This window comes from Mesoplodon densirostris, chromosome 15, assembly GCF_025265405.1.
Source record: "Mesoplodon densirostris isolate mMesDen1 chromosome 15, mMesDen1 primary haplotype, whole genome shotgun sequence".
NCBI lineage: Eukaryota > Metazoa > Chordata > Mammalia > Artiodactyla > Ziphiidae > Mesoplodon > Mesoplodon densirostris.
Genome location: NC_082675.1, coordinates 64,983,783 through 65,005,049, shown reverse-complemented (window position 1 = coordinate 65,005,049; position 21,267 = coordinate 64,983,783). Strand labels below are relative to the sequence as shown.

The 21,267-nt window shown below is 48.6% G+C and overlaps 1 protein-coding gene across 8 annotated transcripts in view; it reads left to right on the top strand.

The window, feature by feature from the left end:
- ZBTB7C (zinc finger and BTB domain containing 7C) overlaps positions 1-21,267 on the top strand; it is a 375,288-nt gene that overhangs the window by 291,358 nt on the left and 62,663 nt on the right. For 2 of the 8 annotated variants that reach the window (XR_009534486.1, XR_009534484.1), the window contains one exon: positions 5,337-6,144. The exons of 4 other annotated variants lie outside the window; for them this stretch is intronic. The gene's annotated coding sequence lies outside the window, so the exon portion shown is untranslated. 2 more of the 8 variants (XR_009534485.1, XM_060118294.1) reach the window with 2 other exon arrangements.

Sequence of the window (21,267 nt, the reverse complement as noted above, 5' to 3'; positions counted from 1 at the left end):
GTGCTCCAGGACTCAAGTGTGAAAACTTACCATGTGCCTTCCCAGCAGCCTCTGCAGGCAAGTCAGGGAGGGCCTGGAACTCAGACTGCGTGTAGCTGGTGCCAAAAGTCCCCAAGTGAATCCCTGATGGGTTGATGGGAGGGTGGGGCTCAGCACAGATTAAATCTCCTTTGCTTCCACCTCCCCCTCCTCCCCCGGTGTCCAGTCCCACAGCCTGTCCTGCCAGTCCTGGTTGCAGTATGCACACCTCCACACCTCCGCTGCCACCTCCAGTGGTCCAGTGTCCTCGGCTCCCATCTGAACTCTTGCCTCTCAAGCTCTCCCACACATTCTGTCCCTCAGAATCATCTGAAAACATAAATACGATCTGTTACTCTCTAGTTTCAAACTCTCAGTGGCCCCTCATTGTAATTAGGTTGAATTCCAAACTCCTTACTATGGACTAAGGCCTTGCTACTCAGAGGGTGATCCCTGGACCAGCAGCTTGGACCCCACCCAGGAACGTGATGGAAATGCAGCATCTCCTCCCAAACCTACTGAGTCAAAATCTCTGGGCCGGGCTTCCCTGGTGGTGCAGTGGTTGAGAGTCCGCCTGCCGATGCAGGGGGCACGGGTTCGTGCCCCGGTCCGGGAGGATCCCACATGCCGTGGAGTGGCTGGGCCTGTGAGCCATGGCCGCTGAGCCTGCGCGTCCGGAACCTGTGCTCCGCAGCGGGAGAGGCCACAACAGTGAGAGGCCCGCATACCGCAAAAAAAAAAAAAAAAAAAAATCTCTGGGCCATGAGCATGTTACCATTTGAGAAACACTAGCCTGAGAGCCCAGCGAGATCTGTCCTGCCCTGCCCCTTTGACTTCACATAGGACCATCACACTGCAGACTTAGGAGGCCCTCTCTGAGTCCCCAACTAAAGGAGTGCCCCCAACCCCGGCACTTACAGTTCTATTCCCCTGTTTCATTTTCCCCAGCATGCTCATGCCCACTAATGAGATCATTATTCATGTTTTTGTGATATTATATATATTCCCACTAGAGTGTAAGCCTCATGCGGGTAGGACCCAGCCAATCCTGCTCTCCACCGTGTCCTCCCACCCTGTAACAGTCCTTGGAGTGAAGGAAGGACCCAGTCAGATCAACACACATTTGATGGGCCTGTGCAAGGTGCCCTGAGCTCGCCAGGAGTTTACAGATGGGCTGGGAGGATCCCGCCCACCACCTCCCCTACCCCCATCACATGTGAAAGTTAATTCAAAATGTGGGAGCTAATACTAATGAGAAATGCCTTCATTCCCCAAGTTTATTTGGTTGGAAAATGAGAAGGAAAGGGAGGTGCCTGGTAGTTTCAGGGAAGGAATGCATGGAATGTAGGTCTTCCAAGAATGTGGGGCTGGCAGTGGGAATGCGGATGCTTGCCCGCTGGGCTTGTGGTGTCTGGCTCCTTTCTCTCCTGGTAGAAGCAATCAGTCTTGGAAGATTAAGAAGATCAGGTGCCAGTGTTCTTTATCTTCTCAACCTAGATGAAAATTAGGCAACAGGAGGAAAAAATACCCTTTAGTCCAAAGCCATGGTTCTCAAAGTGTGTTCCCTGGACTAGCAGCATCAGCGTCACCCGGGAACTTGTTAGAAATGCAGGATCTCAGGCCCCCGCTTCGGACCTCCTGAATCAGACACTCTGGGGGTGGGACCCAGTGATCTGCGTTTTAACAAGCCTCTGAGTGAGGCATCTGGATTTTGAAAAACTGGCAGGATAAACGTAAATCTTTATTTTAAAAAAACATAAAATAACACATTTATTATAGAAAAGTTTGAAAAGCAGAAAAGTAGGAAGAAGATTAAGGCATCATTAATTCTATCACTCAGAAATAACTCCAATGAATGCTATCAATATTGTGGTGTATCTTCTTGCAACCTTTGTTAAAGCATATGTATTTTTAAAAATTTACCCAAATTGGGTTATTCTGGACATTATGTTGCTCTTATTATTTAGCATTTTAGCTGTGAGCACTTCCTAATCATTCATAGAAAATCTCATTTTAGCGGCTTCATAGTATTTGTTCACATTAGTGTACCCTAAGGGCTATATATCTAGGTAATTTCCAATGTTTCTTATTATAAATAGCACTAGAAAGAACATCCTGGTTCCAAAAAGTCTGATTCTTTTTTAGGATAAAATGCTAGAATAGAAATGATTAGGCAAAGACTAAATATTTTAGGTCCCTTGGTGAACATTTTACTATTTTAAAAGTTTAAAAACATACGTATGCATTTGTAAAACATATGTCAAAAAAGTTAATATAGTAACCCTATAAAAAGAGCTTCTGTAAACCTTAAGAGAAATACATAACTCTCAGCAGTGTGAAAGGGGAAAACGGAACTGACAGTTCACAAATGTAAGACCACATGTGGCAAATGGCCAATTCACAAGTGAGGTCATGTTGAACCTCAATTCTAGTGAAAAAAGTCAAGGTAAATCTCCAAGATACCACCTTTTTTTTTTTTTTTTTTTTTAACTCATCAATTTCACAAAGCTTTGTTAAAAAAAAAAAAAATTAGAGTAGCCGGAGCTGGCAAGCAAAGGTACAGTGAAACAGATATTTTCACCCATTCCACCCATGTCTTCTGGAAGGAAATATGAATTGGTAGTGCCTTCCTGAGGAGCAGTTTGGTCTGTTTTACTAAAGATTCATTCTTCTTGGACAGCTCATTAGATGTCATAAAGGCTCCATCCACAGATAATGTTTCACGGGGTGAAATGAGTGAGATATTTTGTTGTATAGTAAGAGCTGCCTCTGACTCAGGGCAGATGATCAGAGGTCCAGGCGCTGTTCTAAGTGCTTTGTTTCTGTTAACTTGTTGAACCTTCATAACCTTCCAGTGAGGGACTATTTATTATTTCCATCCTATAGATGAAAGAAATGAGACCAGAGAGGTCAAGTAACTTGCCTACTTTCACAGCGGGAAAGTGGCTGAGCTAGGATTGGAACCCATGAATCTGGCACCTGTGCCCTTACCCATCATGGCAGACTGCCTCTCAATACGGCAGAAACTGAGGGACAGGACAGCCCTCTCTTATCTGTAGCTTGGCACTCATTACTCCCTCTCTCTTACCTTTCATCTCCTGACCTCGGCTATGGGTTCTGTTCAGTCCTGCCTCTAAGACACTCGTTTCACTTTTGAAGCATCTGCATTTCAGATAACGATGAGGAAAGACTTGTGATTTATAAAGAGCTGGAAACTTGCTTTGTCTGTGAAAAGACTGGTGTGTTCTGATATAGCCTATTTTTCTTAAAAATATTGCAGTTTCTATGGCTGTTGGGTCCTTGGAGTGAGGGGAGGCCACTGGCTAGATCCATAGCTCTAAACCCTCTCCAGGCCAGTTACATCACTGGGCCCTTCGGAAAGGTAAAGATGAAGTCCTTTCCTAGGTCACAGCTTTTTGCTCAGGTGCCCAGAGGTATGCTAAGTACCATGGGAGATGCAAAAGAATTAGAAAGTAGAGCTGCTGCCCTTGAAGAATATAAGGCCCTTTGGGGCAATTCAGACCTCCTCTCCCAACATGACTGGGGAAGAACTGGATAAACCAAGTGATGCAGACCCTCTGCTTTCTTTGTTCAGACGTGAGCTTCTGGTAGGGTTAACCAGGAAGGCTTACTGGAGGAGGTGTCACCTGAACAGGGCCTTGAAGGATTTCAACAGCAACAGATGAGGGATGACAGAAGGAAGCGCACAGTCGTGGCAGATCCAGGTGTCCTCAGAAAGTGAGCATTCCCATTTGGCTGGATTAGGGGAGAGGCAGGAGCCACCCAGATTTGTAGGAAGGGCCCCTACGGTGGAGGGCTTCGAGGGACAGGCTGAGGAGTGTGGGCTACGTTTTCCTGGTCTTCGTGTCCCTGTTCTCAGCACAGCCTGTGAGTGTGCCTAGGACCAGCTCGTTGTTTGTAAGTGAACGAATAGCCAAATCCAGGAGGTGATGGGGGACACTGAAGGCGTTTGAGCCGGGAGTGTCATGGTTAAAGTAAAGTTTTGGTGAGACAGGTGTTGCTTAGCTCTGTGGACATGAAGAGAAGTCCCAGGCAGGGTGGTGACAGACAGATAAGGTGATGCCCCGTGGGAGGGAACTTCGAGGCACCGAGACTAGAAGAAGGTGACCTGCCAGTGCTGGTAGAGGCTGTGGCCCATGGGAAGCCACTGGCAGGTGCATGTCCATCCTGTGGCATCTGCAAGGATCTCTGGGAGAATGGCCACACCCCTTGGGGACCCTGCCATACCGGCACTTATCCAGGGACTGTGGAGCTCTGATGGGTGTGGTTTTTTTTTTTTTTTTTTTTTTAATTTATTTATTTATTTATATATGGCTGTGTTGGGTCTTCATTTCTGTGCGAGGGCTTTCTCCAGTTGTAGCAAGCGGGGGCCACTCTTCATCGCGGTGCGCGGGCCTCTCACCATCGCGGCCTCTCCCGTTGCGGAGCACAGGCTCCAGACGCTCAGGCTCAGCAGTTGTGGCTCACGGGCCCAGTCGCTCCGCGGCATGTGGGATCCTCCCAGACCAGGGCTCGAACCCGCGTCCCCTGCATTAGCAGGCAGACTCTCAACCACTGCACCACCAGGGAAGCCCTGATGGGTATGGTTTTATACTGAAGACATGGCCCTGGCTCCCGCCTGGATCTCTGAGTGCTTGCTGGGCCATCTCTGTGAAGCAGCCTCTGTATGTCCAGGGCCTGGGACCTCTGGGTGGGAATGCACAGGGACGCGGGCTGGGAGGAGAAGCGGAAGGGCTATGCCTGAGAGGCTCCTCGGCCAAGAGTGGTTGGTTATGTTAGAAGACTTGGCTCTGTGTGACAGGCAGGGTGAGTGCCCTGCCTGGGGTGGACAGCAGCAGAGGGAGGGGTGGGGTAAAAGCAGACCTAGAGGCACAGAGGCCCACTGGCTCTCTGCCATCCATCCCCTCGCACTGTCAGCTTCTCACTGTGTCACAGCAATGCAGGGACCATGCTTGTCCAGTGTCCCCCGCCCCCGCACTGGGCAGTGAGAGGTCCGTGGGCACATACAGGGCTCACTCTTAAGTATGGGCTAGGACTGAAGGTGGTACACACAGAGGACAGCTGGCAGAGGTGAGAGGGCAGAGCAGGGACCCTCCGAGACTCTGGCAAGAGGCAGGAAATAGGAGAGACTCAGGCACCGAGTGAGCGGACCGTGAACCGGGGAGGCTCAGCACGTGGCCAGCTCCAGTGAGCTGCCTTAGAGACTGGAGGGGGCAGTGAGAGAAGCAGCAGACGCAGCAGAGACTGGGGCAGAGATGACTTTGGGCCTGACAACCCCTCTTTTCATGTGCCCTCAGGACTGAAGAGAGAAGGTGGCCTCAAGATCGTGTCTGGAAACATTTGGTGTGGATAGAAGGGAGGCTTTCTGAAAGCCACAGCTGTTACCTTCTGGGAAAAGGCTACTGAGAAATCTTGACATTTTCATTTATTCATTGAACAAACGTGTAGAGCAAGTACTACTTGCCAGAGTCCAGAGATAAACTAGCCTCCGTTGCCGCCCTCGAGGAGCTTGCTGTCTAGTGGGAGAGGCAGCAAGACTTGGGCTGACGCCGGACTTCTGAGCTTGACTACACCTTGAGCACAGTGGGGGACTCCCACCCGCCAGGAGCTAGGACACTAGGGTCTATGCCGCTGTCCTATTAGGGTGCAGGATAGTGGACTCTTTTCTTTACATTTTTCTTTTTATTTAATGTAGCATTTGATACATGCAGAAAAATATCTGTCATATGTATGTAGGTTGTGAAGAGGAATGAAATAAACTCCTTTGAACCCATCTCTCGGTTTCAGAAATAGAACGTGACCAAAAGTATTAAAGCTCCTGGGTGTCCCTCCTCCACGGCATCCCCTTCTTTTCTCCCAGAAGTAGTCATTATCCTGACTTGTGGGTTCAGCATTCCCTTGCTTTTCTGATGGTCTTACTACTTATATAGGACTCCACAAATTTTTGCAGTTCCTCAAAGAGTTAAAGGTAGAATTACCATATGACCCGGCAAGTCTGCTCCTTGGTATATACTCAAAAGAATTGAAAACAGGGACTCAAACAGATACTTGTGCATAAATGTTGATAGCATTATTTGCAATAGCCAAAAGGGGGAAACAACCAAAGTGTCCATTAACAGATGAACTGGTAATATATACATTTCATATATATATTTCAACCATAAAAAGAATGAAGTTCTAATACATGCTTAACATGGATGAACCTTGAAGATATTACACTAAGTGAAATAAACCAGTCATACAAGGACAAATATTGTATGAATCCACTTATATGAAATATCTAGAATAGACAAATTCATAAACTCAGAGAGTAGATTAGGGGTTCCCAGGGTCTGAGTGGAGGGGGGAATAGGGAGTTATTGCTTAACGGGTACGGAGTTTCCTCTTGGGGTGATGAAATAGTTTTAGAAATTGTGGTGATGGTTGCACAACATTGTGAATGTACCTAATGCCACTGAATTGTATACTTAAAAATGGTTAAAGTGACACATTTTATGTTGATATATTTTTTTTTAGAAAAAAAGTTATTGGTAGTTTTGCCAGTATTTGAACTTTACATAAATGAAATCAAACTGTATGTCTTCTTCTGCGATTGCTTCTCTCACTCAATATTATGTTTCTACGATTCATCCATGTGGATGCAGCTAGCCATGGTTTATGCATTTTCACCACCGAATAGTATTCTGTGGTATGAATATACCACAACCTATCTATCCAGTTTTGGGTCGATGACACTGAAGATGTCTGCAGGTTTTTCTGCTGTTACTAACAATGTGTCTGAGAACATGCTGTCATGTGTCTCCTGCAGCACGTGTCCAGGAGTGTCTCTAGGGATGGGATTGCTGGGTCAGAGGGAGTGTTCATGTTCAACTTCATAAAATGATGCCAAATTGTGTTCCGGAGAGGTTGTACCATTATCACTCTGCCAGTCGTCCATCAGTTCCCAGTGGCCCCACGTCCTCCTCAATAGAGTTGCACATTTTCTTGAGCTCCTTTCCTGCCCAATAGTCCTGCCACCTGTAAATTTACCTCCAGACCCCCCTGTATGAGATCAATCCCAGGACTGTGATGACTTCTGTCAAGGCCAGCACTACTGCCAGGTGATCACCAGGTGATGGATCTCAGGATCTCAAAAGTAGAAACGGCCTTTCCTGGGACAACACAACCCTCGCTTTACAGACAAGTAAACAGAGACCCAGAGCCAAGCCGCCCCGTGCACTGGTGAGCAGTCTGCTTCCTGGGGCAGCCCCTGATGATGGGATGGGAGCACACCTTGCACAGGGAGTGGAGGAGGTGGTTCTGATGTCACTGGGGCTGTGTTTACACCACCAGCAGCCAAAATGCAACTTGAGATGGAACCTGTGTTGAGGGCTCGGTCTGAGGATAAGATGAGTTCATCATTTGCACATGTTCTGTTTCTGAGATTCTGAGAGAAATACTAGACCTGTGGCTTTGCATGGCTTTCCCCTTGAATTTGACCCAAGTGAAAATAGCCACACCCTAGGTCAGGAGGTAGCCCCCAGTGAAGGTGAGCTGGGGCACTTCCTGCCCCTTGCCTCCTGCCAGCCCTGTGGGATAGAGTGAGTTCCAGGGAGGCACTCTAGTCCAAGCTCGTTCTGAAGCCAATTTAACCTTAATTATCCCCTGTCGAGCTCATCTTCTTGCCTTGTCTCTGGCTTTCCCAGTAACTACCCGTGATGGTTCTTCCTTCCATCTGGGGAGTTTTGCTTTTCCATGTCCATCCACAGCTCTGGGAAGAGAGGCAGATCAGAGAGGATTATCTCCATTTAGCAGATGAGAAAATTGAGGCTTGGAGGGGATCACTGCAGTTAGTTGGTGTCACAGATGGGTCCACTGGCCAGCAGGTCCAGGACCTTTCCCCTTATGTCACACACTTCCATCCACAACAAAATGCCCGGTCCCAGGACTACAGGAAGCACACCTTCAAGGTAATCCTAAAGAAATACCACCCTATCAGCTTCCTGGTTTTGTGGGAGCAGATTTTCCCTTGATGGACACTCAAAGTCGGGTGCTCCACATGTATGGGCCAGGTATCATCTGCATGGACACTTCCCTAAAGCCTAAAGCTCTAAACCCACTTAGCGTTTAAGAGACCACACAGTGATTACATTCAGAACTTTTTACATTTTATGTAAAATTTTACGTTTACATTTTACATAAACAATGAAAAGATGGGGAAAGCCCTCTAAGTCCCACTACTTAGAAACGGATAAGAAACAGAGGATACTTAACCCTCTGTTTGATATTCTGAATATTTTCCTGTTTCTCTCAGTGTATACAGACACACACACAATAGATTTGCACATACATTTTGCAAACTTTTTTTTTTTTTTTTTTTTTTTTTGCGGTATGCGGGCCTCTCACTGTTGTGGCCTCCCCCGTCGCGGAGCACAGGCTCCGGACGCGCAGGCTCCGGACGCGCAGGCTCAGTGGCCATGGCTCACGGGCCCAGCCGCTCCGCGGCATATGGGATCCTCCCAGACCGGGGCACGAACCCGTATCCCCTGCATCGGCAGGCGGACTCTCAACCACTTGCGCCACCAGGGAGGCCCCTGCAAACTTTTTTTCTCAACCATCTCTAATGATGCTCTTTTCCTGGAAAAAGCATACATAATCTTAAACTTTTTAATTATAAAAGTAACACATGTCCGTTGTTGAAAGAGAGAGGAAGGAAGGAAGGAAGGAAGGGAGGAAGGGGAAAGGGAGAAAGAAAGAAAAGGAGAAAAAGAAAGAAAATTAAACTCTTGTAATCCTCCCACTGCATGTTATTACTATAAATTTATATCACTCCAGATATTTTTCTGTGATTATATATTTTATTAAACAAATTGGGATCTTTCTGTGCAACACTGTTTTTATATGTCACCACATAGAGTATTTCCATGTCAGTAAAATACTTATCTGTACTATTTTAATGACTACAAGTCATTTCATTGTATAAATGTACAATCAGATATTTTATTTAACCTTTTTTTCTTGGACATCTAAAATTTCTTCCATGGCATAACAATACTAAGATTAATATTAGGTAATAAAAACCATTGTGCATACTTAGCTATTAGGATAAACACTGAGAAGTAGAATTGCTAGCTCGAAGAGAATGTACCTAATAATTTTAAGGCCCCAAATTGCTAACTTGCCTGCCAAGAAATATTGTGTATTTGTGTTTACTCTCTTTTTTTCTTGACTGGCTATGCCTGAGTTTCTTCTGTTTTATATATATATATATATATATATATATGCACACACATACATACATATACACGCACACACACACATATATTGTTTTCTATTTTGACAAAGTTAGTCTCAAAATGAATGAGCATTGGAAGTCCATCCACAAAAAGGCCACGTCATCATCTGTCACATCTGAGGTTAAACAGAGCACACCTCCTGTACCCACTTCCGGCCAAGCCCCACACAGGGCTTCCCGCCTCTGCCCCCCTCCCCTGGACAATCACGACAGGATCAGAACAGTCCTGAGTAGTAGCTCACCTTGGGTTACCAAATATTTAGAAAAGGGAAAAAATGCCATCTGAGGACTCTTTTGAAATTTTATATTGACTTTTTAATCCTGAAAATAACTGTTAATTTCACAAATATTATATAAATTTATTCCACTCCTTGGAGAAAAGTAAAGCTAAGTCCCCACTGACATTTCCTCCAATCCAAATATTCTATTTCATATCCGTGTTGGACTTTTATGATTTGATGAAGCTGGCTCATTTTCTGTTTCAGCTCAAATTTACTTATGTTCATTGAGCACCAGGGGCTGTGAGAGGGGCTGGGGGCGGGGTGTGGACACAGGCCTGAGTCAGGCACCGTCTTGGCCTTGGGGTGGGAGTGGGGGGAGAGAGACAGACCCAGACACCTACAATCAGTTTAAGATGGAAGGGGGCACACAAGAGGGGGGAATGCTTGTGTCTCGCAGGTGGGGATCCATGAGCTGCCAGAATGCGTCCGGCCTGCGGAGACTGGTTTCCCCCTGGACAGTTCGCGCCGACCTTAGCATAGCTCTAATTGTCAGAAAGTTGTTCTGTTCCAATCGAACCTCACACAACGTGCCCATTGATCCTAATTCTGTCCACGGAGCAATGGAATCGGCCTAATTTCTCTTCTGCCTGACAGCCCCACCAGACTGCTAACAACAGCTGTACTGTGCTGCTCCCCCTGCCCAGCCAACATCCCCACCCCATCCTGGACCCCCTCCTTGGGCTTGCTATCCAAGCACATCCTCCCCAGGACAGGACCCGCTGGCATGGGTAAACCCTGGCCTCGGCGGCCAGGCGGGTGTCTATAGGTGCTCTCAGGCTGCATGGCTAGATGTCGCCATCCCCCCCATCACCCTGGAGAAGAAAGGCATTCAGAATCGTGTATTCTAGGAGGGCCAAACGATGAGGCGAATTAAATCTCAGGGTTCTGACGGAAAAAGGAGTGATTAAGAATTATAATTAATAATTTGACGCAGACAACGAGCCTGACAGCAAGGAGTCGCCTGGCACAATTGTTTCATGGGTTTTGCCTTATTATCAGCCTCATAACTTTAGCCTTCCTCTAGATGCACTAATTAGGTAATTAGCTCCGTAAAGAGCATGCCTCTTAAAAGTGCACTGCAGGCTGGGTAAGAGGCGCCAGCAACAGAGAGGCTTTTAGAGCTCTGCTCTGCAAACCGGGTGAAGGCGACAGGCCAGCCAGGGTGTGGGCAGCTGTGTTCAAGGAAGTTGCGGGACGTCCACCCACTGGTCAGTGTGGTATAGGACTTGTTGGGCCCAAGGTCTGTGTGTAAAAGACACACAAAAAATGATGGCTCTCGCCCTTGTGAGCCAGTAATACTATGCCCATGGATGATATTGATGATGATGGTGATGACAATTATAAATTCAATAAAGCAGTATATAGAATAGAAAAGATCACCAAGATGAAATTAAGGATCTATGGTTGCTCCCACTAACTACTTTCCGTGGGCCTGTAGTTAAGTCACTTCATCTCTCTGTGCCTCAGTCTCCCACTCTGTGAAATGGGGCCATCCCTCCAGCCTGCACTTTGGGGCTGAGTGGTCTGTGCCCCTTCAGCCCCACAGGTTTCTCTGAGGACCATCCCTGCTGCTTGTCAGGCCCATGGAACATGCGGGAAATGGGAGGAAATCAGGTTTCTGAGTCTGGGGGGAAGAGAGAGAAGTGTGTGTGGAGAGATGGCTGTTGGTGGTTGAGTCATTCTCCGAACAAGATGGCACCTCTTGTTCTTTTGTAAAAAATAGTATTTTTTTCTTTTCTCAATAAATGAACATTTGCATCCATGATAATAGTAACGCATGCTTGGTATAGAACGTCTAGAAAACATACATCCACAGTCCCTGTCCTGGCTCATCCCAGGCCCTACCTCAGGCGTCCTCATTTATCCATCGTTTGGCTGGGCTGCCCCACTCTCTTCCCGTGCACACTCTGTTTATGTGTGTATTTGTTGCAACACAGTGATGATTACACTGTTTACAATTTCATATCTGCTTTTTCACTCATTTTGATGGGCAGTTTCAAGTCATCTCTGGATCTTTCCAATTCTAGAAAGGGAAGGGGCCCTCCCTAAAGGGGCACAAGGTCCAGGTGTCCAAAACTGGGAAACTAAGGGTAGGGCTGGGCTGGCTGGCTGGGCTCCCTCTGCTCAGGGGCTGAGGCTGGGGTCCCCTCATCCCCTTGCTTTCTCCCCTGCGCCTCCATTCAGCCTGTGACAGCCACCTCTGGCCTGGGTTCCCAGCAGTGCCCCAAGGCCATTTCCGGGACGCTACCCCTCATCTCACCCCACACTGGGAACTGTGTGGCCTTCCCTCTCCAAGCTCTTCTCCTCCAGGAAGTCTCTGTACTCCAGAACCTTTTAGGGCTTTTAGGGCTTTGCCTAGCTACAGCTCACTGCCCTCCCCCGCAGTGCTCCCCTCTCTCTACTTTTTTACACACAATTTCAGGGACATTTAACAACTCCAATAGTTTGCTGATCCCATGGCAAGGAGCAAATGCATAGTCAGTAAAAACAGAAAAAGCAGGACAGGACACAGAGCAGGACAAAAGGGGTGGAAGGCCCTGCCCACAGAGCTCGGCCTGAACCAGGCCACCACCGTTTGGTCACACCATCAGGCCTCAATAAACACAGCATACAAATCCCAGAGCATCGGTCTCCCAGCGTACCAGGCTGGGGGCTCCTTCTGGCATCTCTCCAGGAGCACCTCCGCATTTGCTGCTGCTGGTCTGCCTGCTTGCCTTCCTGCTCTTACCTGGCTTCCTTTAACTTGCTAGTGCTTGTGAGCAGCTGGCCCTGGTACTGAGAAGAAACTGCACAGGGCAGTGAGCAAGGGAACCCATGGTCTGGCCCATCGGTTCCAGACTCACAGTGGACAGGTCCTCCCCTCTCTGTGCCTCAGTTTCCTCAACTATCAAATGGGTTTGTTAGGGTGGGTGAACCTTGAGGTCTGTGCAGCTCTGCCTTTCCCCAAATCTCCCCTCTCTTGGGTTCTCAGGCTGGGAAAACATCCTTCCTTATGTATGCCCTGCTCCCTTTGACCTAACATTCCTGCTAAGCCAGGCCACCTCCTTGCACTTAAACTTCTGAAATCTGCACTGCAAGTTTCTGAAATCTCAACCATTTCTTATTTCCTGCTTTCCTACTGCAGGTTTCCCCTGCATGAGAAAATTCCAAACCCTAGAGTCTTGCAGTCCTTCCATATTAGCCTGCCGCTACTGTTCCTGGGTGCTTCACCCCGAAGGGCACCCCACTGCTCCCCTCGGGTGGGAAGGGCATAGACTCCGGAGTCAGACACCTGTGACCATGTGCAAGTAACTTCACTCTCCTAGCCTCAGATGTACTCAAAGCAATGACTTTCTAATGGTGGAATTTCATGTGGTCTAACAAATATCTGAGGGAAACGTTTTGTCTTTATGAGGGGAGAAAGAAGAGGTGACATTGGGGCATAAAATCAAACCCTAGGAACCTCTGAACTCCTTTCAAGAGCAAACGAGGACTGAAGAAATCAGCTCAACCAGTCCTACAGCTACTCTCTAGGTAATTTGCTCTTTACTTCACTGGGGGCACCCGTAGAGTTTTCTGAGGCTCCATCTCAGCACCTGAGCCAAGCTCATTCTTAAGCTCCAGGGATGAACCTAGACTCCATCCTAATTTGAAAACAACCCCCCCGGGGGAAAGGGGATGCTGTCCAGGAGGGCTCCCATGTCAGTGTGGTGTGTGACTTGCTTCCTGGGAGCACCCGAACGGCCAGAGCACCACAGGCCCTGCCCAGCACCCTGGGTTCTGCCCAGCCCAGCCTCTGGGCCTGCCTCTGGCCTCAGCCCAAGCTGCGCTTATCTCCAGAAACATCTCCAGGCTCCTCTTTCCCTCCCAGCTGCCTGAAAGGTGTTGGCGACCTCCAGGAATCTTTTCAGGGAGTCTACTGTGCAAACCTCTCCTGGCCTTGCTGTGTCAGCGCCTTTCCTCCCCAGATTCTCAGCCCTCCCCCTCCCCTCCCCCTCCCCCTCCCTCTTCCTTCTTTCCCCCTCCCCCACCCTTTTCCCACCTCTCCTCTCCTCCCCCTCCTCCTTGGCCTCCCCCCCCCCCCCCGCCCTCCCCTCCTCCTCTCAACCCTTCCCCTCCCTCCTCCCCTCCTCCCCTCCTCCTTGGCCTCTCTCCCTAACTCCCCTCCTCCGTCTCCTGACCCTTCCTCCACCTTTCTCTCCAAAGCTCGCTCCCCACATTCTCCACCTCTCCTCCCTCCTCCCTCCCTCTCTCCTATCCTTTTGGTAAACTTTGCATCCTGGTATTTAAATCTCCACTCATTTCCTGGTTCAGCTGAGGCTCTGATTCCAATTATATCACCTTCATCCCCGCAAACAGACAATTCCGGGCAGTCTGACTATTTGCTGAGCCCACTTATATAACCACTTCCCCCCCTTCCTCCCTTGCCCCTCCCTGGACCCCTGCAATCTGCGCGCAGTCTGGACGTGGGCGACCAGAGAGGTCCTGTCGCCCCACCCCATCCCCCCGACCCTGCTCCAGATCCCCTTTCCCTGGTTCTTCCTAATGCCACGATGGTTTGTTCCAAGATGGTGGGTCTCTGGGTCGAGTCAAATACCCATCTCCACAGCTTGCCTGGGGGATGTTTACAGTTTGATAGGTTTTGCTGGGGAAAGCATCCTCACAATCAGGATAGCGAACAAAGCCATTAGGTCCCAGGAACCTCCAGCCCCTTGGTAATCCTCCCTCCTGCTTTCCTCGGGTTCCCCACCCCCAATCTGGGAACTAGTTCTCAATACTGCCTCCTTTAGGGGTTTCAGCTTCTTGCTGGTACTGTCTTCCCATCCTGTTCCCATAACCCGCCCCCCGCCCCCGCCATGATAACAGGGTTTCCACCCCTTGTTTCTTATTACAGCTGCTCTCTCTGCCATGCTGGCCTCGCAGGGCTGCCTTGCCCGCCTGTGTCCACGTCTGGGATTCTTCGGTTTAAGTATTGCCCTCTTCCTTTTGTTGCCAGTTTTGGAAACCAAGGCCCCCTGGGAGGAGGCGCGCACTAAGTCTACCACCTGGGGACAGAAGAGTTTGTCAAGTGCTTTCTGCAGGTGAGATGCTGGGCAGAGGAGAGGATTCTGCTGGGAAAGGCTGCGGGGGAGGAGTCCAGCCAGAGTCGTTCAGCCCCTCAAGCTGTGGGGCTCTGGGGCAGGGACTGTCACCAAAGCTGGCGATGGGCAGAGAAGCAAGCAGCTTCCTGCCACCCCGTGCGTGGCCCTGTGCTCACCTGATGTACACGCAGCAGCCTTGCCATTCGGTGAAGCATTTCTCATTTTTCCATAGCCTGGTTCAGGTCACAAGATGCTCTCAGGATTTTTTTTTTTTTTTTTTGCGGTATGCGGCCCTCTCACTCCTGTGGCCTCTCCCGTTGCAGAGCACAGGCTCCGGACGCGCAGGCTCAGCGGCCATGGCTCACGGGCCCAGCCGCTCCGCGGCATGTGGGAATCTTCCCAGACCGGGGCACGAACCCGTGTCCCCTGCATCGGCAGGCGGACTCTCAACCACAGCGCCACCAGGGAAGCCCAGGATTTTTATTAGTATTATTATTTGGTTCTAAAATAAGACCCTAGAAAGAGTATTCCAACTGAGTTCTTAATTCAGGGCACCTTCTAAATTAGCTGTACAGGAAGACGCACAGCGTCAGGCATGCTGGGGCCAGCCTGTACCGGCTTGTGAGCGCTGGAGCCGGTGGTTAAATTTTAGGAGTTTTGTAACCAGTGGTTCAGCACAGTCACTGAAATTGGCCGTGGTGGGAGTATTTACACCATGGAAATCAGCACAGTCTACACACCAGGGCCCCCCCACCCCCACATGCCTCCTTTGTTCTGGAGAGCTGGTTGTCAAAGCTTTCCTAGCACACCACTGATGGGGCTGGAAGAAACACTGGAGATCCCAGGGACGATACTGCCTCCCCCCACGCCCTGGAGCAATACATCCTCAGGGGGCATTTGGAAAGTGTGTACAGGGGGCTTCTTTGGGGTTGACTTGCTGGGGGGCAGTATGGTATTAAATGAGCCAGGGTCATGGACCCTATGTGTCCTGCAAGGCCCGGCGCAATCCCACATGCCCCAATGTTGTATTGGGATGCAATAGTGCCCCTGCAGAGGCACTAAGATTCCTTGCCAGCTCCTGGCTTTGTAAAGGAGGATCCATCAGAGTGTACCAGGCACCATGTGTGGGGTGATGTAGATGAACAGCTCTCAGCTCTGCCTTCCCGTAGGCCTGAGATCACTCATCTATGTGAAAGTCTGCAGTGGCCACCGGAACCAAGGTTGCGCATATCCTAAATCCCATTCCAGACTCTTCCCACATCAACAGAATTGGGGGCCAGAAGGGAGGACTTGTCTTCTGAGGAAAGACCAGAAGTGAAGAGGAAGGGGGCATCATACAGCCTTTGCAAACACTCTCCACACTGTTTAGCCCCGTGGGAGCGAGCCACCCAGTTGGAACACATCTCCTGCAGAGCCACAGAGACATTTATCAATGTGTTGCCAGCCACGGCAGGCACTATGGGAGGGTGGTGTTAGCAGAAATCAAGGCTGAATTATCCCAAGACAGCTGGGTGTGGGCTCTTCTTATATAACCTCCACACCCCGCTGCCCTGAGCTGCAGGGCTTGCCTGCCCAGGGCCTGGGAGGCACTGCGGTGTGCCCTGGCATTGCACAGCACACCCACACGCTGCTGGGCCAACCTGTTCACTTCTGCCTGGGGAATGGGCCACCCAGGGAAACCTGAAGCTTGCCTCCGGTTGGAAGACAGACCCCCGAGAGCACTTAGATCCCTGTGTTGCTTGCCTCTCTTGCATCCTTATAACAAATAAAAAAGAAGAAGAAAGGATCTCCTATACCAGGGGCCTTGCCAGGCACTGGCTGGATTTTATACATATATATTTCACATACCATGCAATTTACCCATTAAAAGTGTACAATTCAAAATTTTTACTATATTCGCAGAATTGTACAGCCATCACCACAATCATTTTTAGTACATATTCATCACCTTAAAAAGAAACCTTATACCTGTTAGCAGTCACTCCCCATTTTTCCCTAGAGCCCCTGGCAACCATGATTCTACTTTCTGTCTCTGTAGATTTGCCAATTCTGGATATTCTGCAAATATGGAATCGCACAATATGTGGTCCATGGTGACTGGCTTCTTTCACTTAGCATGACGTTTTCAGGGTACATCCATGTTGTAGCATGTGCCAGTGCTTCAGTCCTTTTTACTGCTAAATCATATTCCCTTGTATGGATCTACCACATTTTGTTCTTTGGTCATCAGTTGATGGACATTTGGTTTGTTTCCATTTTGGGGCTCTTATGAACATTCATGTACAGGTTTTTACCTGTGGACAAGTGTTTTCATTTCTCTTGTGTATATACCTAGGAGTGGAATCACTTCGTCATATGTTAACTTTACATATTTTTTTATCAATTTGCCCAACTTGCCAAGGCAGCTATTATTATCCTTGTTTTATAGATAAAGGAGGCAAGGCTCTGAAAGGTGAAGAAATTGCCCAAGACCACAGAGCAAGGGAGTTGTTTGGGCTGGATTCAACCCAGGTTGCGTGACTCTCTCCTGTGCCGAGATCTCTCTCCTGTGCTGAGATCTGCGTGCTGCTGGGTCAGAATCTCCTGCATCCCACCAGCTTTCTCTTCTCTCAACTCAGTAAACCATGATCCTTTCCTCTTTGCCAGAGGCCTTGGTTGTTGATGGTGTCTTTGTTGTTTTCCCATGAATCTTTGCCTCCCTGGAGGGGCCAGACTAGACCTCTCATTTCTCTTTGTGGGAATGGGCTTTTCTGATCTGTGGAAGTCTTGGGCTGGTCTGTGACCACTAGCACCCCGGCATTTTCATCTCCTGTATATACAGACAACCGGGTCTTCCATGTCTTATATTTGCCTTTCCTGCGTCTCTTCTTTATAAATTTAATCAGTTGACTTGGGTTCTAATATAAAACCAACCAATCATGCTGTGAATTATGTCCCCCTTTTGAAAAGGTGTCGTCCCTTCCTCACATGCCCACTTTTATGTGTTTTGCGCTGGTCTAGTGAGGAAGGCTGACTGTGTGGGATATCATTGCAGTGCAGCCCTGGGCCCTGCCTGCCTTCATCCTCCACCAAGACATCACACTCCTTGTCTGTCACACACACAAACCTCTGTCTGCTTAGGTCATCCTGTTCTATTTTCCTGGTTTTGATAACCATTCTCAGTTGTGTCTGGAGTGAAATAGTTACCATGGATGATAACTCTTTCTATCAAGCTCTATCTACTTTTCCAAGAAGACTAGGTTAGCTAACCTTTCCAGCCAGTGTTTACTGAGCATCTACTAGGCTGGAGTATGTTGTGCCTTCACTGTTCATACATATCTTTTTGATGATGAGGTGATAATAACCATGGAAATGTTTTCCTGTTGTCATCTTTTGCTATCCTATGGTTTGATGGTGGATTTTAGGATGTTCTCCAGTGCTTCAATGTCAGAAGTTGTCAGTGTTAAAAGCTTTCTTTTTTTTAAAAGGTTGTCTTTTTAGCTCACCTCTTGATTTTTTTTTCAAAATAGAAGCTACCTGTTGGCAAGTTTCCTATTTGAGGAGGATCTCCTGGTATTAGACATGAACCCCCAGACAAGCAGCTGGTGGTTACCTGGGGCTTCCATGGCCAGGGGTGTCAGTCACACAGAGGGAGGGAACCAGCAGCTCCCAGATGGCTTGGGGTGGTGGGGAATTTGTCAGCACAATTACTGGGTCATCTAGGGCTCAGTTGCATTTAGAATGAGCAAGGGGCCCGACAGTCAGGCTTCAAATATATGCTGAGCCCATACCTACAATGTGCCCCATTTGGGTGTTATCACTCACAAGCTCTGACCTGGAGCAAGTTGCTTCACCTCTCCCTGCCTCAATTCCCTCATCTGTAAAATGGGCATAATAGTAGCATCTACTCAGTGGCATTGTTGTGAGTGTTAAATGAATTATGACGTGTAAACTCTTTACAACAGTGCCTGGCACGGAGTAAGTGCTCGGTAACCGTTAGCTACTTGGAAAACCAAAGCTTAAACCTGTTCTGTCCGATACGGTCATCTCTACCACACGTGGCTCTGGAGCACTTGAAATGTGGTCCAGACTGAGATGAGCTGGAAGTGTAAGACTTAGTGTGAAAAGAAGAATGTAAAAGAGATCCTTAACCATTTGAAAAATATTGACCACGTGTTGAAATGATAATATTTTGGATATGTTGGTATTTAAATATGTCCTTCAAATGACCTGTTTATTTTTATTGTTTAAATGTGGTTACTAGAAAATTTTAAATTACATACATCGCCTGCATCTGTGGCTCACATAGGACTGTGCTGGTCCAGATCAGTAAAAAGTAGCCAACAATGACTGTCCAAATCTTCAGCCTTCAGTCAGAGAATGCCCAGTGTGGAATTGAGTTGGGTGCCGCCAGGCAGCTCTGAGAATGCCTGTTGTGAGGCCGGAGGAGGGAGAAATGGGCTCGGATGAGGAGGGGCGGCTCCGGGAGGCCAGGGACTGGGCGAGCCCGCAGGCTTCCTCCCTCCCCACGCAGCAAGGAGGAGGCCAAGAACAGAGGAGCTTCCAGGCCAAGGACGCTGTGCGCCAAGGTGTGGCGACAGATTGGAAAGCTCCGAAACGATGTGCAAGGAGACCAGAACGCCCCGTGACCTGCTTTCTCCCATCCTGGGCCGGGGCGGTGGCTCCAGCCCCCCACCCCCACTGCCCCGACAGCAGGGCCCTCCTCCCGATCAGGTGCCCAGACTTGCTCGTCTGCATCCCCCTTCTCCCCCTTGCAGGGCTCAGGCTTGATTTTCGACCTTGTTTTCCAAAGGCAAGCCTGCCTCCCCCTCCCCCTCCCCCAGTCCCCAGGGGGTTGCTTCAGCCTCCATTACCAAACCCTGTGACAAGAAATGCGGCCCCCTTATTAAAATAATGTAATGTCTAACTAAAATAGAAACCCCAGATAACAGTTTTTGATGTTTTAATGACTGGGCTCATTAGACAGACTTCCCACTTAAAGTGTCTGTCTAGCAATTAAGGCTAAAAAAATCATAAATGATGACCACACCTTCTGTGGCTTAATGGTTACTCTGAAGGCTGGTCTTATTATCTTGGTGATACAGTCTGTGATAAAAAAGAATTTAAGATACTCTCCCAAGATTTATTTCCCCATTAGCAAGCTGGAGGAGGAAGGTTAAGAGTACTCTTAAGGTCAGAACTGGAAAGGGAGCGGGTGAATAATAAGATGCCTTGAATTTCCCTCCTGCAGAACTAGCCTCCCCCTCACCCCGTGGGGAGGTCGCTGCACACAGAGGAGTTTAACTTTTGCCTGTCACAGGCAAGTCTGTGAATTGTTACTCCAAGTGACCCCAAGCAGTTTATTTAGTTAATTGTCAAAAGCATGCAGGCTGAACTGTAGAATCACCTACTTCCATGTAAATTACTTTCAATCCTAATCTGCTGACAACGAGGAAACGTAAAAAAGGGAACGCTTGATGAGAAAAACCTGGGAGAAGGAGTCCAACTCCTTCAAACCAAATGTCCCTGATGTGGGGGGCTGCTGATGGGAGAAGAGAGAAGCAAACACCACCGAAAAGTTTACTGTTGCCAGAGATGGCAGTGTGGGTGCCCCCTCCTGGGAGTGCCTGGGGGCTCGGACTTCAAAGGAGGAACTTGAGAAGGGCTGCAGCCCAGCAGCTTAAAGGAGACACAAATAATTGAAAAGTGAATTGCTGAATTGCGTTAGAAGTTGGTATAGGAGTGGACGCCTTTAGCCTTTTATTAGGCTTGTCTTAGGTGATGACTGATATTTGGGGAAAGAGGCCATTGACGGAGCCACTGTACCTGTGCTGGCGGGATGGGAAAGGCTGCCAGCTGCCTGAGACTGGACACCAGAGATAACCAGGCTCCTTATCAGAGGGGCCGCCTTGATTCCCACCCTCCACCCCAGCCAGCAGGAGGGGTCGGTAGGGCTGCACTCTGCCAGTTCATTTTTAGGAATCACATTTAATCACCCAACTTGCCCAGTCCCTCTGCTGGATCTGTCGCCTTGCAACCTCTCCCACCCCCCTGGTAGCACAAGTAGGCTTGGGGGTTTTCGAAGGTGTGTGTAGGGGAAGAGGGGGTGCTGGGCAGTCACAAAGTTTAAGCCAAAGCCAGAGTGAGAGTGGAGTCCATTTAAATGCTCTACAAGATGGGACTGGGGAAAGCCCGGAGGGCCAGTGGTAAGACATGGGAGGGGCGTTCTTTCAAAGGCTTTGAACACGTGACCGTTATTTATGAAGCATCTATTCTGGGCCAGGCATCGTGCTAGGATAAATTGTATGGAAGATGAGACAGCGTTCTTCATATTTATTTTTCTTTGGAGAATTCTCAACGCCCCTTCCCAAAAGCATTTGTTGGAGTGGAGTGGTATTTTCATTTACCTCTAGGACCTGCCTGGTAATCAGTAAAGCATTTTATAGGCACTCAGTTATGCCTGGCAGCAATCCTATACAAAGGATAGCTGTTGTTATTCCCATTTTATTGATGAGGTAACTGAGGCGGAGTGTGATAAGACTTTTTGGGTGCAAATGAGAGAAAACCCAACTCAAACTGGCTGAAGCAAAACAGGATATGCATTGGCAACAATCCCTGGGGAGGGTCAGATTCA